This window comes from Brachypodium distachyon, chromosome 4, assembly GCF_000005505.3.
Source record: "Brachypodium distachyon strain Bd21 chromosome 4, Brachypodium_distachyon_v3.0, whole genome shotgun sequence".
Classification (NCBI taxonomy): domain Eukaryota; kingdom Viridiplantae; phylum Streptophyta; class Magnoliopsida; order Poales; family Poaceae; genus Brachypodium; species Brachypodium distachyon.
In genome coordinates this window covers 20,322,163-20,342,952 of record NC_016134.3, presented here as the reverse complement: position 1 = coordinate 20,342,952, position 20,790 = coordinate 20,322,163, and the positions used below count along the sequence as shown (strand labels likewise).

Genomic DNA, 20,790 nt, shown 5'->3' with positions numbered 1-20,790 from the left:
TCTACTCATCAAGATTCGTGTCAATTCTTTTTCCTCTGACTGCTCTCTCGCTGGACCTCGACCCTTCTTCTGGTCTTCTCTCCCCATTCTGCCAGGCGGCGCGCTCGAGACGGAGAGGACAGCGCGGGGGCTTCTGCTCGTCGCCCGCGGTTTGGGAGGTGGGGGGTGGCGGGGCGATTCTTCTCGTCGGCCACTTGACCGACGGCGCGACGCTGCGGACGTGCTGGGTGCGACGGCGCAGACGATTGGGACGCGCCGTACACGAGGAGACAGGGGAGGCGCCGGGGATCGTCTCCGGCTCGAGTCCGCGGCCGCCGGGGCGCGCCTCTTCTCCAATCTACAAGCTCTCGCGGGGAACTTCCTCACCAGCGACAACTTATCTCCGGTTCGATTCGCTCGCGCTTTGCCGCTAATTTCAGTGGGATATGGTTGTTCGTAGGCCTTGTGTTTGTTGTGTTAGGTGGCGATTTTCACTGTCTTTGTCGTTGGAATGAGCTAGATGGGGGTTGAGGTAGTACCCGAACATATATATGGATGCAGATAATCACAGGGAAATAAATCACTCACAAACTTTTTGTTCATTGTTTCATTGTACTTGTTCGTTTGTGTGGAAGCAGGGATTTTCGTTTGATTTGGCGAGTGTGTAGCATGAATGGGAACAGCATGTATCCATTTGTAGTCTGATCTTACTCACAGATTTTTGCTTGTATTGCTAGCATGAACAGGAACATTAGGAATCTGTAGTCTGGGCTTATGGGGGCTTATTCCTGTGGCGATGATTTTTGTTTGAACTGCTGTGATTTGGTGTTGCTTGAGTTCTCGCAGTTTTGATGGAGCATTTTTTAAGGCCCGCTAGCCGTAGTAGGGTATCTACCCATTTTTACCCTACTTTTCATGGTCAGACTCATTTGTGCTTTTCATCCATACTTTACTAGAAATGTCAATATGATTGATATGATGTCGATCCGTTCCTTCAAGTGTAATGGCCAATTTGCAGCTATTTTTTATGTCTAATTTTCTGTTGAGTTTGACTGATGATTTATGGGTCTAGCTTTTGGCCTTAGTACAAAGTGTCCATCGGTGCGTTTTGGTTAGCAGGGTGTCATTTTTTGGCTTACATATATGGGTACAAATATGATGGGTTCGTTTGTATCCGATGTATTTTTTTTTTTGGCCTACAAGTTGTGTTTTCATAAATGCTTTGAAAAATTAAGTTGTTTTATATGTGCTCGCTGTTTTAAGGTGTTTATTACAATTTTTGTGTTCATGGGTTTTGTGTTCATCGTGGCCAATTGCACTCTACTTTAAATTTAATTACACTAGTTTAACTTTTGCAATTCTAGATATACCAAACTGCAACTAATTGCATATTTTTAAGTTTATTTTCATCATGGCAAATTGCACTGCCCTTTAAATTTCATTGCACTACTTTAACTTTTGCAATTCCAAGTGTACCAACTTGCAATCACAATTTTCATTTATGTTCCTTTCTTCTACGTTCAAATTACTTCCACAAGTATATATACTCTTTTTACTTTCTTTTTTGTCTGTCTTTAGTGGTAGCAGCGACAGAAGCAATGTAGAAGCAAGACCTGAGATTAATTTCAAATAAGAAGGTTGAAAGTTGCAGTGCCTTTTAAATCAAATTGCACCCCTTTCTGCCGTTGCAATTCCAGCCTTTTGAAATTGCAATTGCACTAGGTCTTGTACATTCAGTTATGCAATCTATTTGAAATTTGCACTGCCTTTTAAATCAAAATGCACCCCCTTTTCATCTCGCTCGCTCTATATTGTGGCTACATTAATTTCCTTTGTTCTTTGGCCGATAAGGGGTGTGATTCCCAGGAAATCCAGTGTCAAGAATAAGGGGAGGGGAGGGAAGAGGGTGCGGTCAGTGGGCACACCTTGACTACGGGGGATTGATGTTAGCTCCCATAATTCTGGCTTCAAGTTGTTGTTCTCTCTACGGATCTGAGACGGTTGATTTCTGCTTGAGTTTATGTTTTACCGAATTTTGCTTCGTCCTTCTCTTCCTCAAGCCGCCATGAGCAATATTGAGGTGTGTTCTTTTCCCAAATCGAAAACCCCCTAGGTCGATTTTCACTAAAAAAAACTGCAATTGCAGTGGCTTTTAATTCAAATTTTCTGATTGCATGTCTTTTAAATCAAATTTTGTACATGCAGTGGCTTTTAATTCAAGTTGCAACCCAGTTATTGCGTTGCAACTGTAGAATTTTAAAATACATTTGTAGTTTTTTTTAGGACAAATCTAGATTTGTTGCCGGCTGCAATTGCAACTACATATAGTCTTCTTTTTGGTAATTTGCATTGCTCTACTTCTAGGATCGTACAACCTGTAATGTGTAAAGTTACAATAGGTATTTTGAACTACATTTTCAATGTGTTGTGAGAGCGTTTGCCTATTTAATTTGTTTTGTTTTGGTCCCATTAGATATGTGTTGCATGGCTCAGAAAAAAGTGACTGATTTTTCTTGAAATAACATGTGGCTGTTTTTTCACAACACATTATGGCTTTTGTATATGCTTGAATCCATATGATTTCTGTTTTCTGGCTTTGCCATATGCTTTTCTGTATGAGCAGCGACAATTAGCTCTTCTCCTTCTAATTTAGCTCAATATATATCCCAGAAAGCACACTGGTTTGCTTTTGTTGTCGATATTTCCCAGAAGTGCTTTTGGATCATCGATTCTTATTTCAGAGAGGGCTATTATAACGAAATAGATGATCTAATTGTTAGTTTGCTGACTATATCTCTGCACTGCATGATTTGGTTTCATTCTTTCCTTTTTGTAATTCGAGCACCTGCATATTTTTGCAATTTTCCAGTGCCTGCACCTGCAATTGCATACCACCCGGGCTGCATTTGCATACCACATTGACTGCAATTGCAGTTATTCTTAGAATTGCACACAGACCAATCACACTTGGATAGCTTCTGCAATTCCATTCTTAATTATACATCTGTCTTATTATTTGTAGATACATTTTGTCCAAGAAGGGTGATGGCAATGATTAGACGATGATCTTTTTTCGCATGTTAACTGAAACACCCATTTTCTGTATTTCTGTCGAAGTGTTTTGGATCTGATGTTGCTAGATGTTTAATTCTGTGAGGATAATTTTGCAGCTTATATGCTCGAGTTGGAGGTGTCTTTTGTAAGGTGTATAAACATATAATTGGAAATTTCTGGTTCAAATAACGGTAGTTTACTTATAATTCCTTTTGTTGTTAAATATTAAGTGCTCCCTCTGCTTTCTTTGATCAGCATTTCTGTGCTATGGCAGTAAGTATTTTCTGAAAGTGTGCACATGATGTAAATGTCCTGTGGGGTGGCGGAACTCATACCTTATTAGACGGGGCGGGGGGGGGGGGGGGGGGGCGGGGGGAGATACACTATTCTGCATTTCTGCGTCTGCATGTTGTAAATATTATCAACCCCCTGTCCCTCAATAGTCAACACTCTGTAGTTTTTGTGCTCTTGAATTCATCTCCAAGGTAGCTATCTGTTTAGGGTGTACTAGGAGATCATGATTCGTCGATGTTGTGATTATATTTTATACCTTCAAAATGTTCCAACATAATTAATTACTATGATTGAAATGCACAAACATTAGTTTCATGCTGCACCTTCTTGCATGAAGGTTTGAAGTGGGTTTGATGTCACAGAAATATGTAGAGAAGTAACCAAAGGGCTAACCAAACACTGAAGGGCATACTGAACCCTGAACCAAATATGTGGACAAATTACCCGATCCAATACTTTTCTGTTGCAATCAAATTCTCCTTATGTGTTTGTGTCATGTATTGGAAGCAATACTTGCCTATAGGGGAGAGGAGGAGATGGATTGGGGTGTTTTGTGAACACCTGTACGTATTGATATTGAGACTGGCTTCCAGACTTGAAGTTGCTCCTCTCTCTTCTGAATCTGAATCGGTTGATTTCTCCTCTGTTTTTCGCTTCATTGGATTTGCAGCTCATTTTATTTGCAAGTTGTAGGTTCCCCGGTTGCAATTGCAAATAGGTTCTTTTACCTTTTGTTTTAGATCCTGTAGCAGATCTTAGGATCTCTGTTTTCTTTTTGACACAAGGATCTCTGTTTTCTTTCTTTTTTTAGAATGGATCTCTGTTTTCTGTGTAGAAGCTGATCACATTTTGATCATTTCTATAGACACAAAGCCCAACATTTGAAAACAATAGGCCCAGGCCCAACACACGAAATTTCAGCACAAAAGGCCCAGAACACAAAGCATAGAAACAATACGTAACTAGAGTATTTCGGAGTAATTCTGGTCCACACAATAGCATATTTTATGTTTTACAGCTCAATAAAATGTGACTGGTTTTTGATGAAAAACCAGGTGACTGCTTCTAAACAAAATAACAGGCGGCTGTTTTAGAAAGGAAAAACAGGCGTCTGGTCAATAGACAGACCCTTAGTATATATGATGGAGCAACCGGAAGAAGATGGATCTCTAGAAAATCCCAAAAAAAAACATAATATATGTCTGTTTATTATTTATTGGTGGAATGCCCGTGCGTTGCTAAGGAACAATAAAACAACATTCCCAATGTGAACATCTGAGTGATTTTCGTCCATTTTTCTCTTTTGCAGCAAACCATTGTGTTCGCTCCGTCGTGGACTGTGCGATATTGAATCAACCCACATGAACATGTTTAGGACGATGCGTCAATCAAATACAGCTCTTAGGAAGAAGTCCATTGTAAGGCAACCGAATTACTTTAGGAAGAAGTCCATTGTTAAGGTAAACGATTTACACATGTATTAATGAAGTTGTATAGTACAACATTAGCTCTTCCAGATAATCACAGAATAATCCCAACTCCTTTGATAACAGTCACTCCACAATATACAAAACACAGACACAATAGCACATTTTTTTCATAAACAATAAGCAATTCTAGATTCATATATTCCTAATTATGTAAACAGAAAACATTACAAAGGAAAAGAAGTAATCACAAAAAAACGGAAAAAGGAGATGTTGATGGCGAGTTTGTCCGAAGAGATTAGGGAGAGGCCTGCGTCGGATGGAGGAGCTCAGCGGGGAACACCACCGTGGTCCTGGAACAGCGGCAACGGCAACATTATTTTTCTGTTGGGTGTCACTATGGGACGGTTCAAAATGTCAAATCCCGCCGCCATGAGTTATGCATGGAGGTTCCAAAGGGGCAAAGAGAGGGAAACGTATTGGGACAAAAGGGGATGGTTATAAGAGTGGCAGGAGAAGTACGTACCATCAACACCAACAGGGACAACAACACATGTACCTCCTAGGCGTATGATACATCAATCTGCTGATGTCCACGTGTCGTTGGCGTGCTGCCTATAGACAGAAGAACAGCCAACTGTTATGCCTGTATTGACCATATTGGGATAAGACTGCACGGCCATCAAAATCCGTTGTCCTTCACTTCAATGACCTATAGAAATGTTAACCCATGATGGTTTACCAATTTTGTAACAATTGAAAACTTTACCAATGAAGAATCACTTCACCTGCACTGGGATTTTCATGTATACTTACTTACCCTTTGCCCATAAGCTTCAAAGTCCATTTTAACCTTCTGCTGAGATGTCTTGTAGTTCTGGAGAAGTTGTGAAATTAACCGAACCAAGATACAAAACGAAAACAACTCATGTATCTTCTATCAATGCATCGAGACGCAAGCTTCCAGTTTTCTCAAAAAACAACTCATATATCGACTATGCTGGCTTCACATATATAAAGAATTCAATATATGCATCGCTTGCTTACCAGGGCAAGGTTATGTCTTTGGCGTCCGACTACTGTAGAGATATTTTTAGGGCAGTAGTTTGATTACAGTTGTGGGCGCCCGCCGTAGTTTGATTACAGTTGTGGGCGCCCGCCGATCGCGTCTAGCTGATCAGATCGGACCTAAATCACACCAGGCTAAGAGCTTTCTCTGCCTAGGTGATTATACAACTGCAGAGTGCTCTGAGCAAACTGCACTTAGATCCATCTACAAAAAAGAAACAAGTAAAATGAGCAGCAACAGCTAAATAGAAATTCTCAGGACCCAAGAAAAATCAAGATACATGTGAGCAAATGAAACTACAGTACAACACAAGTTTCAGCCAGAACACACCATAGCATCTATTTCGTCCAAGTAATTGCACGGTTTCAGAAATTTATGAAAACTAATACGCTAAATCTGCCCACACAGTCAGAAACAATGCACATCCCTCTAATCTGTGTATATCACATCTGAAGAGCTAATTAGTAAACCAATGAAATTAGTAAAGTCAACCAAGAAGAATTTTTTGGGTAAAAAAATCCATTTAACGGCTGCAAAGCAACATGTACTATTTGGGATAAATCGTTTGACCTATAAGCCCAAAGATGCATTTGACCCCATAGAACTATAGAATCTTCCGCAAAAATAGAACTATTAGACATGTTGAATGAATAGTAACACTGCCTGTTTAATTTGATGGAGTCACACATTTCCCCTAAACTGATCTATTAATTTCTCATTTGGAAGTAGCCTTCGAGAAAACTTTCATACGTGATTAACCCACACGAGATAAACAAAATTAGTTTGAAATCCCAAACAGAACATAATTCCCTGGTTTACGCAAAACAAATAAATCAAGTGGCACAAACATGTACAGTACCTTCAGATTATTGGAGTGAAACCATGCTGTTCTAGAGCCACAAAATCCATAAAATTGCCCAAATGTATTGCATCTGGAAATTGTTAGTTTCTCCTGTTTACCATTAGCTTTTCCAGCTGACAACGATCGAGCCTCCTCAATGTAGCCTCCTGCTAGAAAATCTATCATACATCATCCACCGTTGGATCTCAAAATAAACAAATACATTACCTATGTTGTACTAAATGAAATATTTGTGTTCGCTCTTAAAAGCCTTCATGTGGATGTAGTGCAGGTCATTGCTTTTCTCATTGCCTTTAGACATGAAAATACAGTCCCCTAACTCAACTTTAAATGAGCTATATTGCACTAGGCCAGTTGACAAATGCTTTGAAACCTGCTCTACTTGCAAAATCATGGGAGAAAACTCTAGGAGGATGAAAGAAGCTTACTCTAATGCGTTTGCTGGCCCCAACTTTCTCAACTTTGCACACAAAACTGCTCAAAAGAGTAGTAAGGGATCAAGCGAGAGTGCCAGTGCAGTCCCGCACTTGAAAGCAAGACGTAAACTCAGAATAAAGAGGCCTAAAGAGACCAGAATAAGCACACGTATACATATGTTTCTTACAATCAAGGATCTAGCAAGAACATAGAGGCCCATTCCCATAGTCCCTACAAACTGAGGTACTGTCTCCTCTCAAAAAAAAATGAGGTGATGTTTTGCTAACCAATTCAGGTAAAACGATTGATCAATATACAACAAAAGACATCTAGTTTTGGGTCATACAACTATCTCCGAAAATCAAACCACCATGTAAAACTTGAGTACCACTAATACAGAGAGAGATAGAATTACCGTACAAAGCTGGAGTATAATTAGTAGAGAGAGAGAGAGAGAGAGAATCCATACAGGAAGCTTTGTCGTAGTTGTGGGCAGAGCAGAGGTGGCATGGCCGCGCGTCGGCCGCCGAGGCAGAGAGGGCGAGATGATTGGCGTGGCGGGGGTATGGAAGAGGTGGAGGAGAGGGGGCGGTTGGGGAGCAGCTCCATTCCATCTCGGCCTGTTCGGCGGCAGCGACCGCAGAAGCGGAAGGGGCGAGAACGAGGGAGATCCATCGGCTCAACGGTGTCGGCCGTGGGGGCGAAGAGGGCGAGACGAGCGGCACGGCTAGGGCGGTGAGCACGGAGGCGGAGGGTGCGAGGCGAGTATGAGATTGGAAGAGACGTGCAGTGGAGGAGGGGCGCCGGTAAGGAGACGTCGCGCCAGAGCAGGAGATGCGACGGCGCCGGATGGAATCTGGAGATAATCGCGGAGGGAGAAGGGAACGATGGAAGCGGAGAAAATTTCGGTATATATTTTGGGTACGTTTTTTTACCGTTATCCATTAGCTTGGCTGTAATCACGGGAGGACGCTGGATGGCCGATGGGAACGGTTCTTTTCGTTCGGGGTGGGCAGGACGGGACGGACGCCAACTGTGACTTAAGAACAGTAAAGATAAAGAAAGATGTTAGCAAATTACAACCGTATGATCTTGATCTGGTCTTCCGTTTCCACCTTCCTCCGTACAAACCCTTGATCTGATCTCCCGCACCTTCCATCTCCCGGCCTCCCTCCCTCGACCCTCGATACCGTCCAGCTCACCACAACCCTTTCCGTGAACCCTAGCGCCGTCGGGACGACAATGTCCCTTCAGATGCCTCCAGATTACGTGGTGTTCTACGTACATCATAGATGGATTCAGGGAGGTAAAGGGACGGTGTTCTGTGCTATCCTCCTACGGACGCCTTCCTGCCATCCGGCCGTCGGCCAACCTTTGTCTGACCTGTCTCCTGTCATCGCATTCCTCCGGCGGCACAACACTGCGCCCTATTGCTGGTGCGGCCTGTTTCTGTGCTGATGGGTTGTTTTACTGTTTACTGTCCTAAATATCTCAAGGTGTTCCAAATCTTGTGAGCTCAGCGGCACTTGAACAATGCACAACGCATTTTCCTGTAAATCGGACATGGGAGATTAGCAAAATTATAAATTGGCAAAGATAGTGCACCGTGTGATTACACAAAAATGAATCTCGGCACTTCTCACGCAAGCTTATGTGATTTCCTTCCAAATAGACTCCTGAATTTTTTAAGATTTCACACACACAAAAAAAGAATTTCTTAAGACTTTTTGCCATGCCAAAAGGTTTCTGAAATAACAAAATAAAAATAGGAATATACTCTGCTAGTCAGCGATTAAAACTAGTTTATCCCAAACACTAAATAAATTTTGGTAAATATAAATAGTAACATGGCATTAAATCAGAAATAATAGATAAGTTTATCAAGAATCATACGGTGACAAAAACATGTTCCCATTCATTACGTGTTCCTCTAAATTTGGGTCGATCCCTTTTAGGACCTGACAGAAGTAGAAGCGGCACACCGCCACAGCTCCTGAGCTTGTTGTGCGATACTCCCTCCTAAGGCCCCGTTCAGTTAATCCCACCTCCCACATGATTGTAGATCGATTTTTTTTCAATCATTTTCAATCCCTTAAGGAATATTTATAATCAAACGAGGCCTACGGCATGCATCCTTCGCTCATGGGAGGGTGGGCAGTGATCCGCTAGGCACCGCTGGGAGGTGAGGTCTCGATCTCGTGAAGGCGCACCGGCATCGCTGCCCAGGATGGCCGAGATCTCCGGTAGAGGTGGGGAGCAATGTTTTTCTCTCGCAGATAGTTTGGCATCCATCCTATCATTTCATTTGGTAGAAATGAAATACTCTCTTTGATCCATATTACTTGTCTCAAATTTATTTAAATATGAATCGGAGGGAGTAGAAATTTCGATTGGATTTCATTTGAATTCCGGGTTCAAAATCATGTTTGTCTACCACATGGATTTGTAGAGTGAGAGACAATTTCAGAATGATGGCTTTTAGAGAGAAATTGGAGTTAGTTATAGTCTGATTCCATGGATTTTGAGATTGAATTCCTATGGCCAACTTCGTGTTTTTTCTTTATAATTGAACATTATCTGACGACTATAAATTGCTGCCATCAGGAAAATAAAATAATTGCGAATTCCGAGTGACTGACCAAGCATCTAAAGTAGTGATAAATCCTGTCAATAAGATGGATCCTAATGAAAGTCCATCGATTCCGAATCTTTGGTGGAAATCGAATGGTACTAGCATTATAGTTGAATACTATATTAGTGTTTCATACTATTAGAACTAGTGTTTTGAAGATTAAATCTAAATTTACCATGTGATTATACCCATTTGTCAAAGGAGACCTTAAAAGCATCTCCAACAACATACACATATTTGAGTAGAATACCCAAAAACCGCCAATATGGGTATTTTGGTCCAAAAAACAGCTCCAACAGTACACCCATATTTCTAGGATACCCATAATTTTTTGGATAGCTACCCAATACCCAAATATGGGTACTCCCAGCTAGAATACCCAAACGACCCATTTCTCACGCGCGAACCTCAACTGTCGATTTCCTGAAGATTCAGCCCGGCGCCGATTTCGGCAGCCAGATCGCGCCATTGCCACCCATTGCGCCACCGGTCGGTCCATCCCGCCCCTGCGCAGCTTCCCCCCGTCGTTCCCCGCCCTCGCCCGCTCTCGCCAACCCCCATCGGCGGCCCCCAAGCTTGAGCCTGCCGCGGGCCGCCGCTGTTGTCTGCCCTCGTGCGCTCTCCCCAACCCAGGCCGCCGGCCGGCGATATTGACCCCGCTGCGGGCTGCCGCCGTCACGCGCCGCGTCGCCGCCCCCCATTAGGCCATCAGCGACCCCGACGAGCTCCTCTGCCTCTGCCCATCCTGATGTCCCTGTCGATTTGGAGCCCCGACGAGGCCCCCAGCCCCTACCCCTTCTCTCTTCGCCGCCCAAGAGCTCCGCCGCAACCTGCGCCGCCGCCCGACCTCTCCCACCGTTTCCATCTCTTCTCGTCGGTTTTCCATCTCTCCTCGTCGGTTTTCCTCCCCCACTGCAGCTGCTTGTGACATGGCGGGCGAGCGCGTCGCCGCCCGCTCGCTGGAGGGCGCCTGGGCGGTCGTCTACCGCGTGCCGGAGGCGGCAGGCCTTGAGGTCGCCGGAGTGCGCGTGCCAGAGGATCACGGTCAGACGAGGAAGAGGAGGAGACGGGAGAAGGGGAAGAAGATGGATGGATAAGGAAGAAGATGGGGAATTTTCCTTTAAAAAAATCTATAATAAGTAAAAGTTTTGGGTATTTAGTTTTCGGTACCCAGATTTGGGTATGCTGTGAGAGATGGAGCCAATTTGCATATCCAAATTTTCTCTCTTTTCTATTCATATTGGTTTTGGATATTTAAAATATGAGTATGCCGTTGGAGATACTCTTAAGAACGGAATGAGTAAATCCGAAGACCATATTCAAACCCTAACAAAACAATTTCGGGAAATAAACAACCATTGAAAGGTCAGACGTGGGGCCGTCGCTCTGGAACCGCCGCAAACATACCCAATAGGCACCCAACTCTTTAAAGGCAGCGAAGAAGCCTAGGAACTACTGCTCCCCTCCTCCACTTCCCACTTCCAAAACCACCACCGTCTCTTCCCCTCCTGAGCCCGGGGACCTTCCGTAACGGCGCAGGCGTCGACGTCGTCGCCGGCGACAATGGCGGCGGCGGCGGCGGCAGCCCGGGAGCACGTGGAGAGGATCCGGCGGGACCGCTACTACATCGGCCGCGGCGAGCAGAACCCGCTAGCGGAGGACATGCACCAGGCTGAACTACCTCAGCCAGGAGCTCTACTCCAAGGACGTCCATTTCCTCATGGAGCTCGTCCAGGTGAAGAATCTTGCTGTCTTCATACGATTCTTTTCCTTCTCTTTTGGCACTCTTTTTTTCTCTCTAGTACTATAGGTTCTAGTACAAATAGTGTAAAACTTGTTGATTTGCTGAAACATCGGATATTTTCTTTTTGTCTCTGGTTCCGATCTGGTATTTTCTTACAAATGCTACCACAGATTTTGTATGCATATTTGGCTTCAATTTCTAATTGTATTCATTGCCTGGGAAAATCTTTGTTATGATTAACTTAGTATGCATGTGCTCTTCTTTTCTACTCCGTTCCATTAAGGTAACAGGTTGGCACGGTTTTGAACTGAGCTAGTTCAAAGCCGCGTCAATCTTTGTGGAACGGAGGGAGTACATTAGTTACCTTTCCAGCCTTTATTGTTTCATCTAGATCTCTATGTTTTGTTTTGTTTTTCAATCCATTTTTTTCGCACAAAATGAACATAAATTATAATTCTTTTGTCTATTCGATTTATTTTCTATATCTCTTTCTTTCCACAGTACAATTTTTTTTGGTTCTACCGAATATTAAGTAGCAAATTTGAACTATATCTTTTTCTGTTTAAATCTCCAGGATGCAACTTTCTGGAAATACATTAGTGAAAGATATACTTATTAAGTAACTCAAATTTGTCTGAAAATGGACGTATCTATATATTAAAATGCGTCTCGGCACTTAATATAGGATGGAGGGAGTATATGAATATTATTTTCGACATGGTTCGATTGGGCAGAGATGAGGCTGGTGCTTCTGGGCGTGCAGACTGCGGACACCCGCCGCATATGCACCGCTACCTCCTCGCCACATATGGCCCGCCGCTGCCCCCACCGCATATGACCGCTGTGGAGTACTGCGTCGCCCTGCCGCACCGCCGCTGCTCGAGGTTGCTGGAGTAGGCCGAGAAAAACACAGTGGGGAAGGAGATGGAAGAGATAGAGTTTTGTGTTTGATTTGGGCACGAATCTCAAAGCAGAACATGTGTAGGGAGATAGGAGGTGCGGTGCTCTGAGGTTTAGAAAATCCCCTCAATTTTTTTTCAAGAGAACTGCATTTTTTTTTACCGAAAACTATAATAGAGGCTCATACAGTATAAATTTATAAATATAGAGTAATTCATGAGAACTGCATCAATACCTAATCAACCTAGTTAAGATTCATTGCATTTCTCTTTTAAAACACCATTTTTTTTTTAACATTGGTACTAGTAATTGTTATAGTTTGTTGGTGATGTGGTCCTAATTGCTGAGGATATTTATGCAAATGTTCTAACATCTGAAGTAAAAACACGTTGGAATGGTGCATGCAAACCGTGTCTCTTCGGGCACGTTGGAATGGTGCATGCAAACCGTGTCTCATATGTTGTACCAATTTTGCACTATCCACATACTCGTACTCATGCTGTCGTACATGGTTTAGTAACTGCGCACCATCCACGATGGAATGGCGCATGCATACCTGAAGTGTTTTTCTTTTTGCACTGTACACATATACTCATGCTCATACTCTTGCATGGTCTAGCAATTCTGGACTTGGAGAACATATGACTATTTCAAGTTTATTGATAACTTAAATTTTGTGTGAAAAGTCTATGGCTAGTTTTAGGAAAGCAGGAAATTTCAGCATGTGACTTTGAACAGTTTTTGTGTTCCATCAATCAGTTCTGTTAAACTGGCTTATGTATGAGTAAATATTTTTCCAGTCTATGGTTAGTATTCATAAGTATTGACTGCCAATTAATTAGATTGTGGATATTGATCTGCATCAGATTCCACATATGGTCTTTTGGGATCCATGCAAACGTAGTTTATCCTTGACACAAGAAGTATTTTTTTTCATGATACACACATGCACATCTACATATACTGTAACTGTATATCAGTGAAATAAAACGTATTAAATCTTGACCATGAACGCAATTGATGGAGTCAATGGTTATGTTTCTTTTGTAGTAACTACCGGAAATAAGTATTAACATATTAAGGTGTAGTGTTGCATTAATATGTTCTTAAAACGGACTGTCTTCGGTGGGCTGGATGATTTTTAGATAATGGAAGAGATTTCGCCTCTGCGTCCATGGATGCAAACAGATGGCAACATGCTCGTGAAATTTTTCTTGATGATGCATGAATTATTCTTTATTTTTCAAACCCTGTAAGTTATCGCAATATTCTGAACTTATGTGTCACTCAATATCGCGTAACAACGATTCTTTATGTAATGACATAATGCTCTCTTTTATTTTCTGAACATCACATTTATTGTTAAATTTTCTTCGTAAAAACTAGAACGCTGAAGATAACGAGCACCCTTCGGGAGTAGCACCATCTTTGGAGTTTCTAATTACATCCAATGATGCTACTGGATCTGTTGCATCTTATACGTTACTCATTTTCAACAATGAGAGGGGCTTCTTTCCCTCCAATGTTGAGTCTATTTGTCGTGTGGGGAAGTCAACGAAAAAGGGAAACCGTGACAAGGGTTACATTGGAGAGAAAGGTAAATTTTAAAGCTCATGAAATCCTTTTGGCCAGTGAGGAACTGCTTACTTTTTAATATTATTCCTCTAACTTCATTAAGGTATTACTTGAAACTTCTCCCGAGAAATATTGTATTGTGTACTCAATTAGAAGTTGGACCATGTACCTATTTTTTGCTTGGGACGTTGGTGTCGTGCAAGGTATCATGTGTTCCATTAAAAAAAAGATATCTTGCATTCATATCCCTACTCAGAATCAAAGATGTTCTCGTCTTTTATGTTACAAAGTACTAGAAATTGATCACTTGGTCACAGATATTTGAAAACATCTTCTAGAAATTATTTGCGATCAAGTTATAAATGGAGTTCAAATAGTTTCTAGATATCCTGCAAAATCTTTGTTGTCCATCAAATTAGAGCGTTGAACTTTACATCCAGTTTGTATGCCCCAGTGTTTTTAGAATAAGACTTGTCATTTACCATGTTTGCTATTTCAATTCTCATTATATGTTACAGTGTCACTTGCTCTGTTTACTATTGTCTATTTGTCTTCAAACTGTTTCCACCTATAGCATTGTTATCCCTTGGTAGGTAAGTTTATTTTTCGGCTGGCTCCTAGAAAGTTTTATTTCTCAGGGAAACTCTGCCAACCACAGCATGCGATAGAGCAAAAGTAGGTCCCCCACGTTGGCATGGTTTGTATAAACATATACAGATTATATCACACCAGATTATTGCCAAATGGTTTAGAATAATGATATTTGCTTCATATATCCACCCTAAGTTTGCTTCAATTCATGTTAAATTAAACGAGACAAACCCAAGACCTGTAGTTTTACCACTAGGCCACATGAATGTCCCAAAATTCATGGTAGATTTAGGGTGAAGAGACATTCAAAGTGTAAACCGAAATTTGGTCAGTTTTACACTGCAAACATACATATATATCTATTGAACATCGCAATTCCTTGATAGCTTCTTTGTTCAAGCACTGTTGATTTCCCTAGTGGAACGGTCTGCCTTCTGACAATCACACGCAGGCCATGCAATACTTCCATACTCAAATGGAAGGGGAAGTAGAATACTGTGTTTGCATGTTCACATCTTTAGAAACTTATATTTGATATTAGTTATTTGATTCCAAAAATAACAATATTGCTGTTGTGAAGCCTGTGATTGCTCCTGTTGATTTTTGGATTATAGTTTTAACAGCGTGACTATGTTAATTAAATGTTGCAACAGAATTGGATAGCCCATTATCAGCTTTTCTTATTGTTAATACAACCTTTTCCTGTAAGTCCTATGTTTCAGATTTTAAACCTTTACTCTTCATCATACCTTACTGAAGCAGATCTCTCATATATGTTATAAATGAAGTTTAAGCTCTGCCTAGGATGATAATATGTGCGAAAGATCTATATAGGCCAAAAGAGTTAAGAGTCTTTATTGATCATCCAATTTAACAATATTAACCATTTCAGTTGAAGAGCTACAATGTATGGTTATGTACATGCTTGCTCTCTGTTCCTTTTATAGTAGTACTTAAAATTTCTAATATCCATGTCTGTCCTGATTTAGGTATTGGATTCAAAAGCGTGTTCATGATATCAAGCCAGCCCCATATATTCAGTAATGGTTATCAAATTAAATTTAATGAGAAGCCTTGTGCAGAATGTAATATTGGATATGTTGTCCCTGAGTGAGTTGAATCCAGACCTAGCCTTTTGGATATTAAAGCGATATATGGGTGTTTCAAAAACCTTCCAACAACCTGTATCGTCCTTCCTTTGAAGGACGAGAAGGTTACTGCGGTGAAGCAGCAGCTGTCAAGCTTACATCCTGAAATGCTGTTGTTTCTGTCAAAGATCAGAAGACTTTCTGTCCAAGAACATAATTGCAACCCCAAGGATAGCACTGTTAGTGAGATTGCAATATCGAGTGAAAAGAACTATGAAGCAAGAAAAAACATGCACGCGGAGTCTTACACACTGCATTTATCAGCACAGGAGAATGGGAAAGAAGAAGAGTGCGGCTACTATATGTGGAGGCAAAAGTTCCCTGTCAAACCAGAGAATAGAGTGGACAAACGCGCTGAAATTGATGAGTGGGTCATCACCCTAGCCTTCCCACATGGTGAGCGTCTCTCTCGCGGAAAGCAACTATCCCCTGTTGTCTATGCTTTCCTTCCCACTGAGATGGTAACAAACTTCCCATTCATCATTCAAGCTGATTTCCTCCTTGCATCATCAAGAGAGGCAATGTTGTTTGATAGTCCATGGAACAAGGGAATCCTAGAGTGTATACCAAGTGCTTTTATGAATGCCTTTGTAGCACTTGTGAAGTCCAGAGCTGATGCACCAGCAATGTCGCTTCCATCCATGTTCCACTTCCTGCCAGTCAGTCCTTCACTGATCCCATTGCTCGAACCAGTTAGGTCTGGCATCAAAGGCAAGGTTCTTGTCGAGGATATAGTGCCATGCGAGTCTCATACTAAACAGAAGATATTTTGCAAGCCTGGTGTGGTTGCGCGGCTCAACCCAACCTTTTGGGATATCCTTGGCAAGGCGCGAGAAGCAGGAGTGAATCTAAAAAATCTGTCGACCCATGGAACCTACATTCTCAGCTCTCATTTTGACAACAGTACATACAATAGTGTGCTCGCATTTCTGGGTGTTAAAAGCGTGAGTCCTGAATGGTATGCAAAGTGTATTGAGGGTTCTAATCTGGCCAAGGAGGTACATGAACAGCTTTATCTGGAAATTCTACTGTTTGTTGCTGATAATTGGCAAAATTTATTTTCTGGTACAAACATGATGTCCATTCCCCTGCTGAAGTATGTTGGTAGGAACAGTGTTATCTCTTTCTGGAGCATATCTAGAGCTAGTCAATGGAGTGATAGATTGTGCATTGCATCTGAGAGCAAGTCTATATCATGGCTAATTAGCTGGAACCAGGAGTTCCTATCTTCTAACCGACTCTTTGTGCCTCCCAGTACTCAGACAGCTCTGCAAGGTTTCTCACAGAAGCAAAAAGTGACTGATTGGCTTCAGAGTCATGCAAAAGTGGAGTTTCTATCTGTATATAGTTATGGATCAATTGTTGTCAATTCCCTTAACTGTGATAGGAGGCCTGTCATAGCTTTTGCTCACTTTCTATATCACTCGTACAAAAATAATGGTTACATTGAGAGCTACAACTTAGCAGGACTATGTAGTGAAATGCCGATAATTGACAGCTACGGCAATGTTGTGAAGAAAAGAAACAATATTCTTGTTCCTGCAAACGGGAGCAAGTGGGTTGGACTGATGGTCACTAACCCATGGAGGAATGAGAAATATGTTGAAATGTCATCAGATTACATGTCAGCAGGATGCTTCGCTGGGATTTCTACGCCCAAAGGTCAGGTTTTGGATTTCTTAAAGACACATCTGCAGGCCTCGGATGTGCCATTCATACACCCTCCAGATGCAAGTTTTCCTACAGTCTCATCACCTCTAACTATGGACAATGCCATCTTGCTATTGCAATGGATCCGTAATCTGAAGTCAAGAAGTGTAGCATTACCGGTTACTTTCTTGGCTTGTGTTAAAGAGGGAAGTTGGCTGAGGACATCAGTTGGGTACAAACCACCAAATGCATCATTTATATCCAGTTCTGAGTGGGGCAACCTTTTGCAAAATGGATCTTCCTTTGTTGATATACCAATGATCGATCAACATTTCTATCAAAACAGCATGAGTACAAGGAGGAACTTAAGGCGATTGGTGTAAGATTTGAATTTGGAGGCATCAGCTTACATTGGCAACCGCCTGATGTCTATGGCTGCAAGCAATATGTTAACCAGAGAGAATGTATACTCGCTGCTTCAGCTGATTCGGTTTCTTCGAGAGGAGGTTCTGTCTCCAAGTGAGCTGATCAAGAGTGTCAAAGATGGACAATGGATGAAGAGTACGCTCGGCTTCATGTCTCCTGCTAGTTGTATCATGTATGATTCAGACTGGGCAGTGGCATCTTGTATCAGTAACCAACCATTCCTTGATGTCAAATTCTATGGTGAGGCCATCCTAACATATAAAGAAGAGCTGAAGTTACTTGGTGTTCTTGTAGGGTTTGAAAACAATGAAAAGACTTACAAGCTCGTGATTGATAATTTCAAGTTTAGTTCTTCATCTATCACTTCCGAGGCTACTGTACTGATCCTCAAGTGTATCCGGTACTCTAGCCCATGTGATGTCTTCCTGAGGAAGCTCAAGGATTTGAAATGGTTAAAGACCAATGTGGGATTCCGTGCTCCTAATGAATCTTTTTTTGTCGATCCTCAGTGGGAGTGCCTGATAGGGGCATTTGATGGAATTCCTGTAGTTGATTCTGGATTTTACGGGAGTACAATCAGTCCTTACAAAGAAGAGCTGAAGAAGACTGGGTTGATCACAAGATTTGAGGACGCATCCAAGGCTGTAGCTAATATTTTCAAGCAGATGGTCCTGAAGTCATCGCTTACAAAGTCAAATGTCCTGGCTCTACTATCGTCGTATCGGCAGCTGAGAACAGACAGCCCTATTCCTGTTGATCTTTTCAATTGCATGCGGAATGAGAAGTTGCTGCGCACAACACTTGGATTCAGATCTCCCTCAGATGCAATTTTGTTTGATGAGGATTGGCAATCTCTGTCACCGATAGCAAACTTACCTTTTATAAATGATGGTGACTCTCAAGATGGTTTAAGTAAGGACATACGTGGTTACAAAGCTGAGCTTAACGAACTAGGTGTTAGTACAGAAGTGAAAGCTGGTGCTAGTTTTGTCATCAGGGGTCTCAACATTTCCGGGAACACTTCAGAGATTTCTGCAGCTACCGTCTTGTCATTGCTGGGGTCCATCAAGAACTACTTGGCTTATACACCAAATTTTCCAAAGGACTTTCTTGAGAAAATCACTAGCTGTAGGCTTTTGAGGACAACACTGGGTTACCAATTTCCTGATGAATGTATATACTCTTTGATCCAAAGCAGTCTTCCATCGACATGAAAGATGGTCCTTTCATCAATCAATCTTTCTATGGTTCGGAGATATTCTCATTCAAGGATGCCCTTGCCGTAGTCGGAGTAACTGTGGATGTTAGATCTGGGCATGGCCTTGTTTCTCAGCATCTGAGGAGCCACAAAGATACTGCTACTATTTCCTGGATCTACATGTTCCTTAAGGAGTGCAATTGGGAGTCTGTGAACAACAAGAGTGATTGGATTTGGATACCAAATGAAAGAGAAAGTGGAGACTGGGTGTGTTATTCATGATCGGAACAATCTTTTCAGTCTTCAGTTGCATGTATTGGACAAATACTATGACGTTGCTCGACTTCTTTTCATCTACTTTTGGTGTGAGGCCTGGTCCTGGAGCTGAAGACCATTGCAAACTGTGGAGCACATGGGAGAGCTCGGTCGGTGAGCTATCTATAGATTGCTCTGTTTTCTGGCAGTTCATTGCAAAGAACTGGAGCAAAAACATGGAGAAACTTCTCTCTGGTTGCGTGAAGGTTCCGGTTCTTATTGATGGGAAGATCATTTTATCGCAGGAGGATGTATTCATTCCTGAAGATCTACTGCTCAAGGATTTGTTCAACAAGCTTCCTCGGCAATCATTTTTCATCTGGTATCCTTTTAGCGAACCGTCCATTTCTCGAGCAAAGGCTTGACAACATCTATGGTAGTATTGGAGTTCGTGCAATATCCAAAGTCATCGAGAAGAATGAATGTTTTACCTTTCGGAATGGAAGCTCCAGAACGGTTGATCAGTGTAAGGTGATCAGTATTGGTTTGCTTCAAATAGTCCTTGCTTTCCTTGCTGATCCTGTTCTTGACATTTCTGCCAAAGAGCGACATATGATGGTTTCTTGCCTGTTGAATGTGAATGTCCTGGAGACCGACAAGCCAATCAGAGTGGGATACTCTGTGAAGTTAAATTCTGGGAAGGCTGTGGATGTGACGGCCAGCAGAATGATCCGGTGGGAGAGAGAACTCGAAGTTGTACATGCAGCGGGGTTATGGTGCAGGTGGTTACAAGGAAAAGCTTGAGTTTGCGACAAACTTCGCAGATGAGATATCTCAAGGTTTGCTCTTTGAGATGGCAGACAAAATTCCTTCACTCACTGAACTCATAAAAAGTGGTAGTTTGGTGGACTTTGATGACTCTGCTATCGAATACTTGCTTGGTGGTTACAAGGAAAAGCTTGAGTTTGCGACAAACTTCGCAGATGAGATATCTCAAGGTTTGCTCTTTGAGATGGCAGACAAAATTCCTTCACTCACTGAACTCATAAAAAGTGGTAGTTTGGTGGACTTTGATGACTCTGCTATCGAATACTTGCTGAAATCGAAGAACCTGCAGCTGTTCCTTGAAGATGAGGCTTTCCTCAATACCGTGTCGCTGGGTCTGTCCCTGGCAAACTAAAATTTCTAATCTCACAACTCTAAATTTTGCTCTACTGATGCCAGTCTTCAAATCTTAAACTTTTGTACATAGGGGGAAGCAAGAACTGTTAATGGTGTTTGGATCTTGCTCTTTCGTGTTCCTTGCGAGTTAACTGGTAAGGAAGACATTGTTTCATTTCCCTTGGCGCTTGCTGTTCATGTTTTGCATTTCCTCTAGCTCGTGCTCTGCAATGGAACCTGACATATGTGAGGTTTTCCTTGGTCAGTAGTTATTTCTGTATGTGTGCCTCGCCGGTTTATCATGTCAGATCATTACTGCACAGCTGGTTTAATTTATTTTAGCGAATTTGCGCGTGTGGCACTTTTTTTTTGTGAAAAAAGAACTTCATTAACTGATGATAGTAGCAC

The 20,790-nt window shown here is 42.0% G+C and overlaps 2 long non-coding RNA genes and 1 pseudogene across 14 annotated transcripts; 2 read left to right on the top strand and 1 right to left on the bottom strand.

Annotated features, from left to right (window-relative positions):
• On the top strand, window positions 1-3,256 carry LOC112268713. Its single transcript, XR_002960056.1, has 2 exons — window positions 1-2,059; window positions 3,002-3,256. It is a non-coding gene; the product is annotated as an uncharacterized LOC112268713 (long non-coding RNA).
• A 1,526-nt stretch (window positions 3,257-4,782) lies between these two features.
• On the bottom strand, window positions 4,783-8,045 carry LOC104584547. Of its 13 annotated transcripts, none has more exons than XR_002960054.1 (5): window positions 7,572-8,038; window positions 7,114-7,159; window positions 6,683-6,843; window positions 5,281-6,027; window positions 4,783-5,107 (listed from the first exon to the last, which is right to left on the bottom strand). It is a non-coding gene; the product is annotated as an uncharacterized LOC104584547 (long non-coding RNA). The 13 variants fall into 13 exon arrangements; XR_002960055.1 differs by having other exon boundaries at window positions 6,683-6,834; XR_002960052.1 differs by having other exon boundaries at window positions 6,683-6,831.
• Window positions 8,046-10,087: 2,042 nt separating this feature from the next.
• Window positions 10,088-20,566, top strand: LOC100836987 (annotated as a pseudogene).
• The last annotated feature ends 224 nt before the right edge of the window (window positions 20,567-20,790 follow it).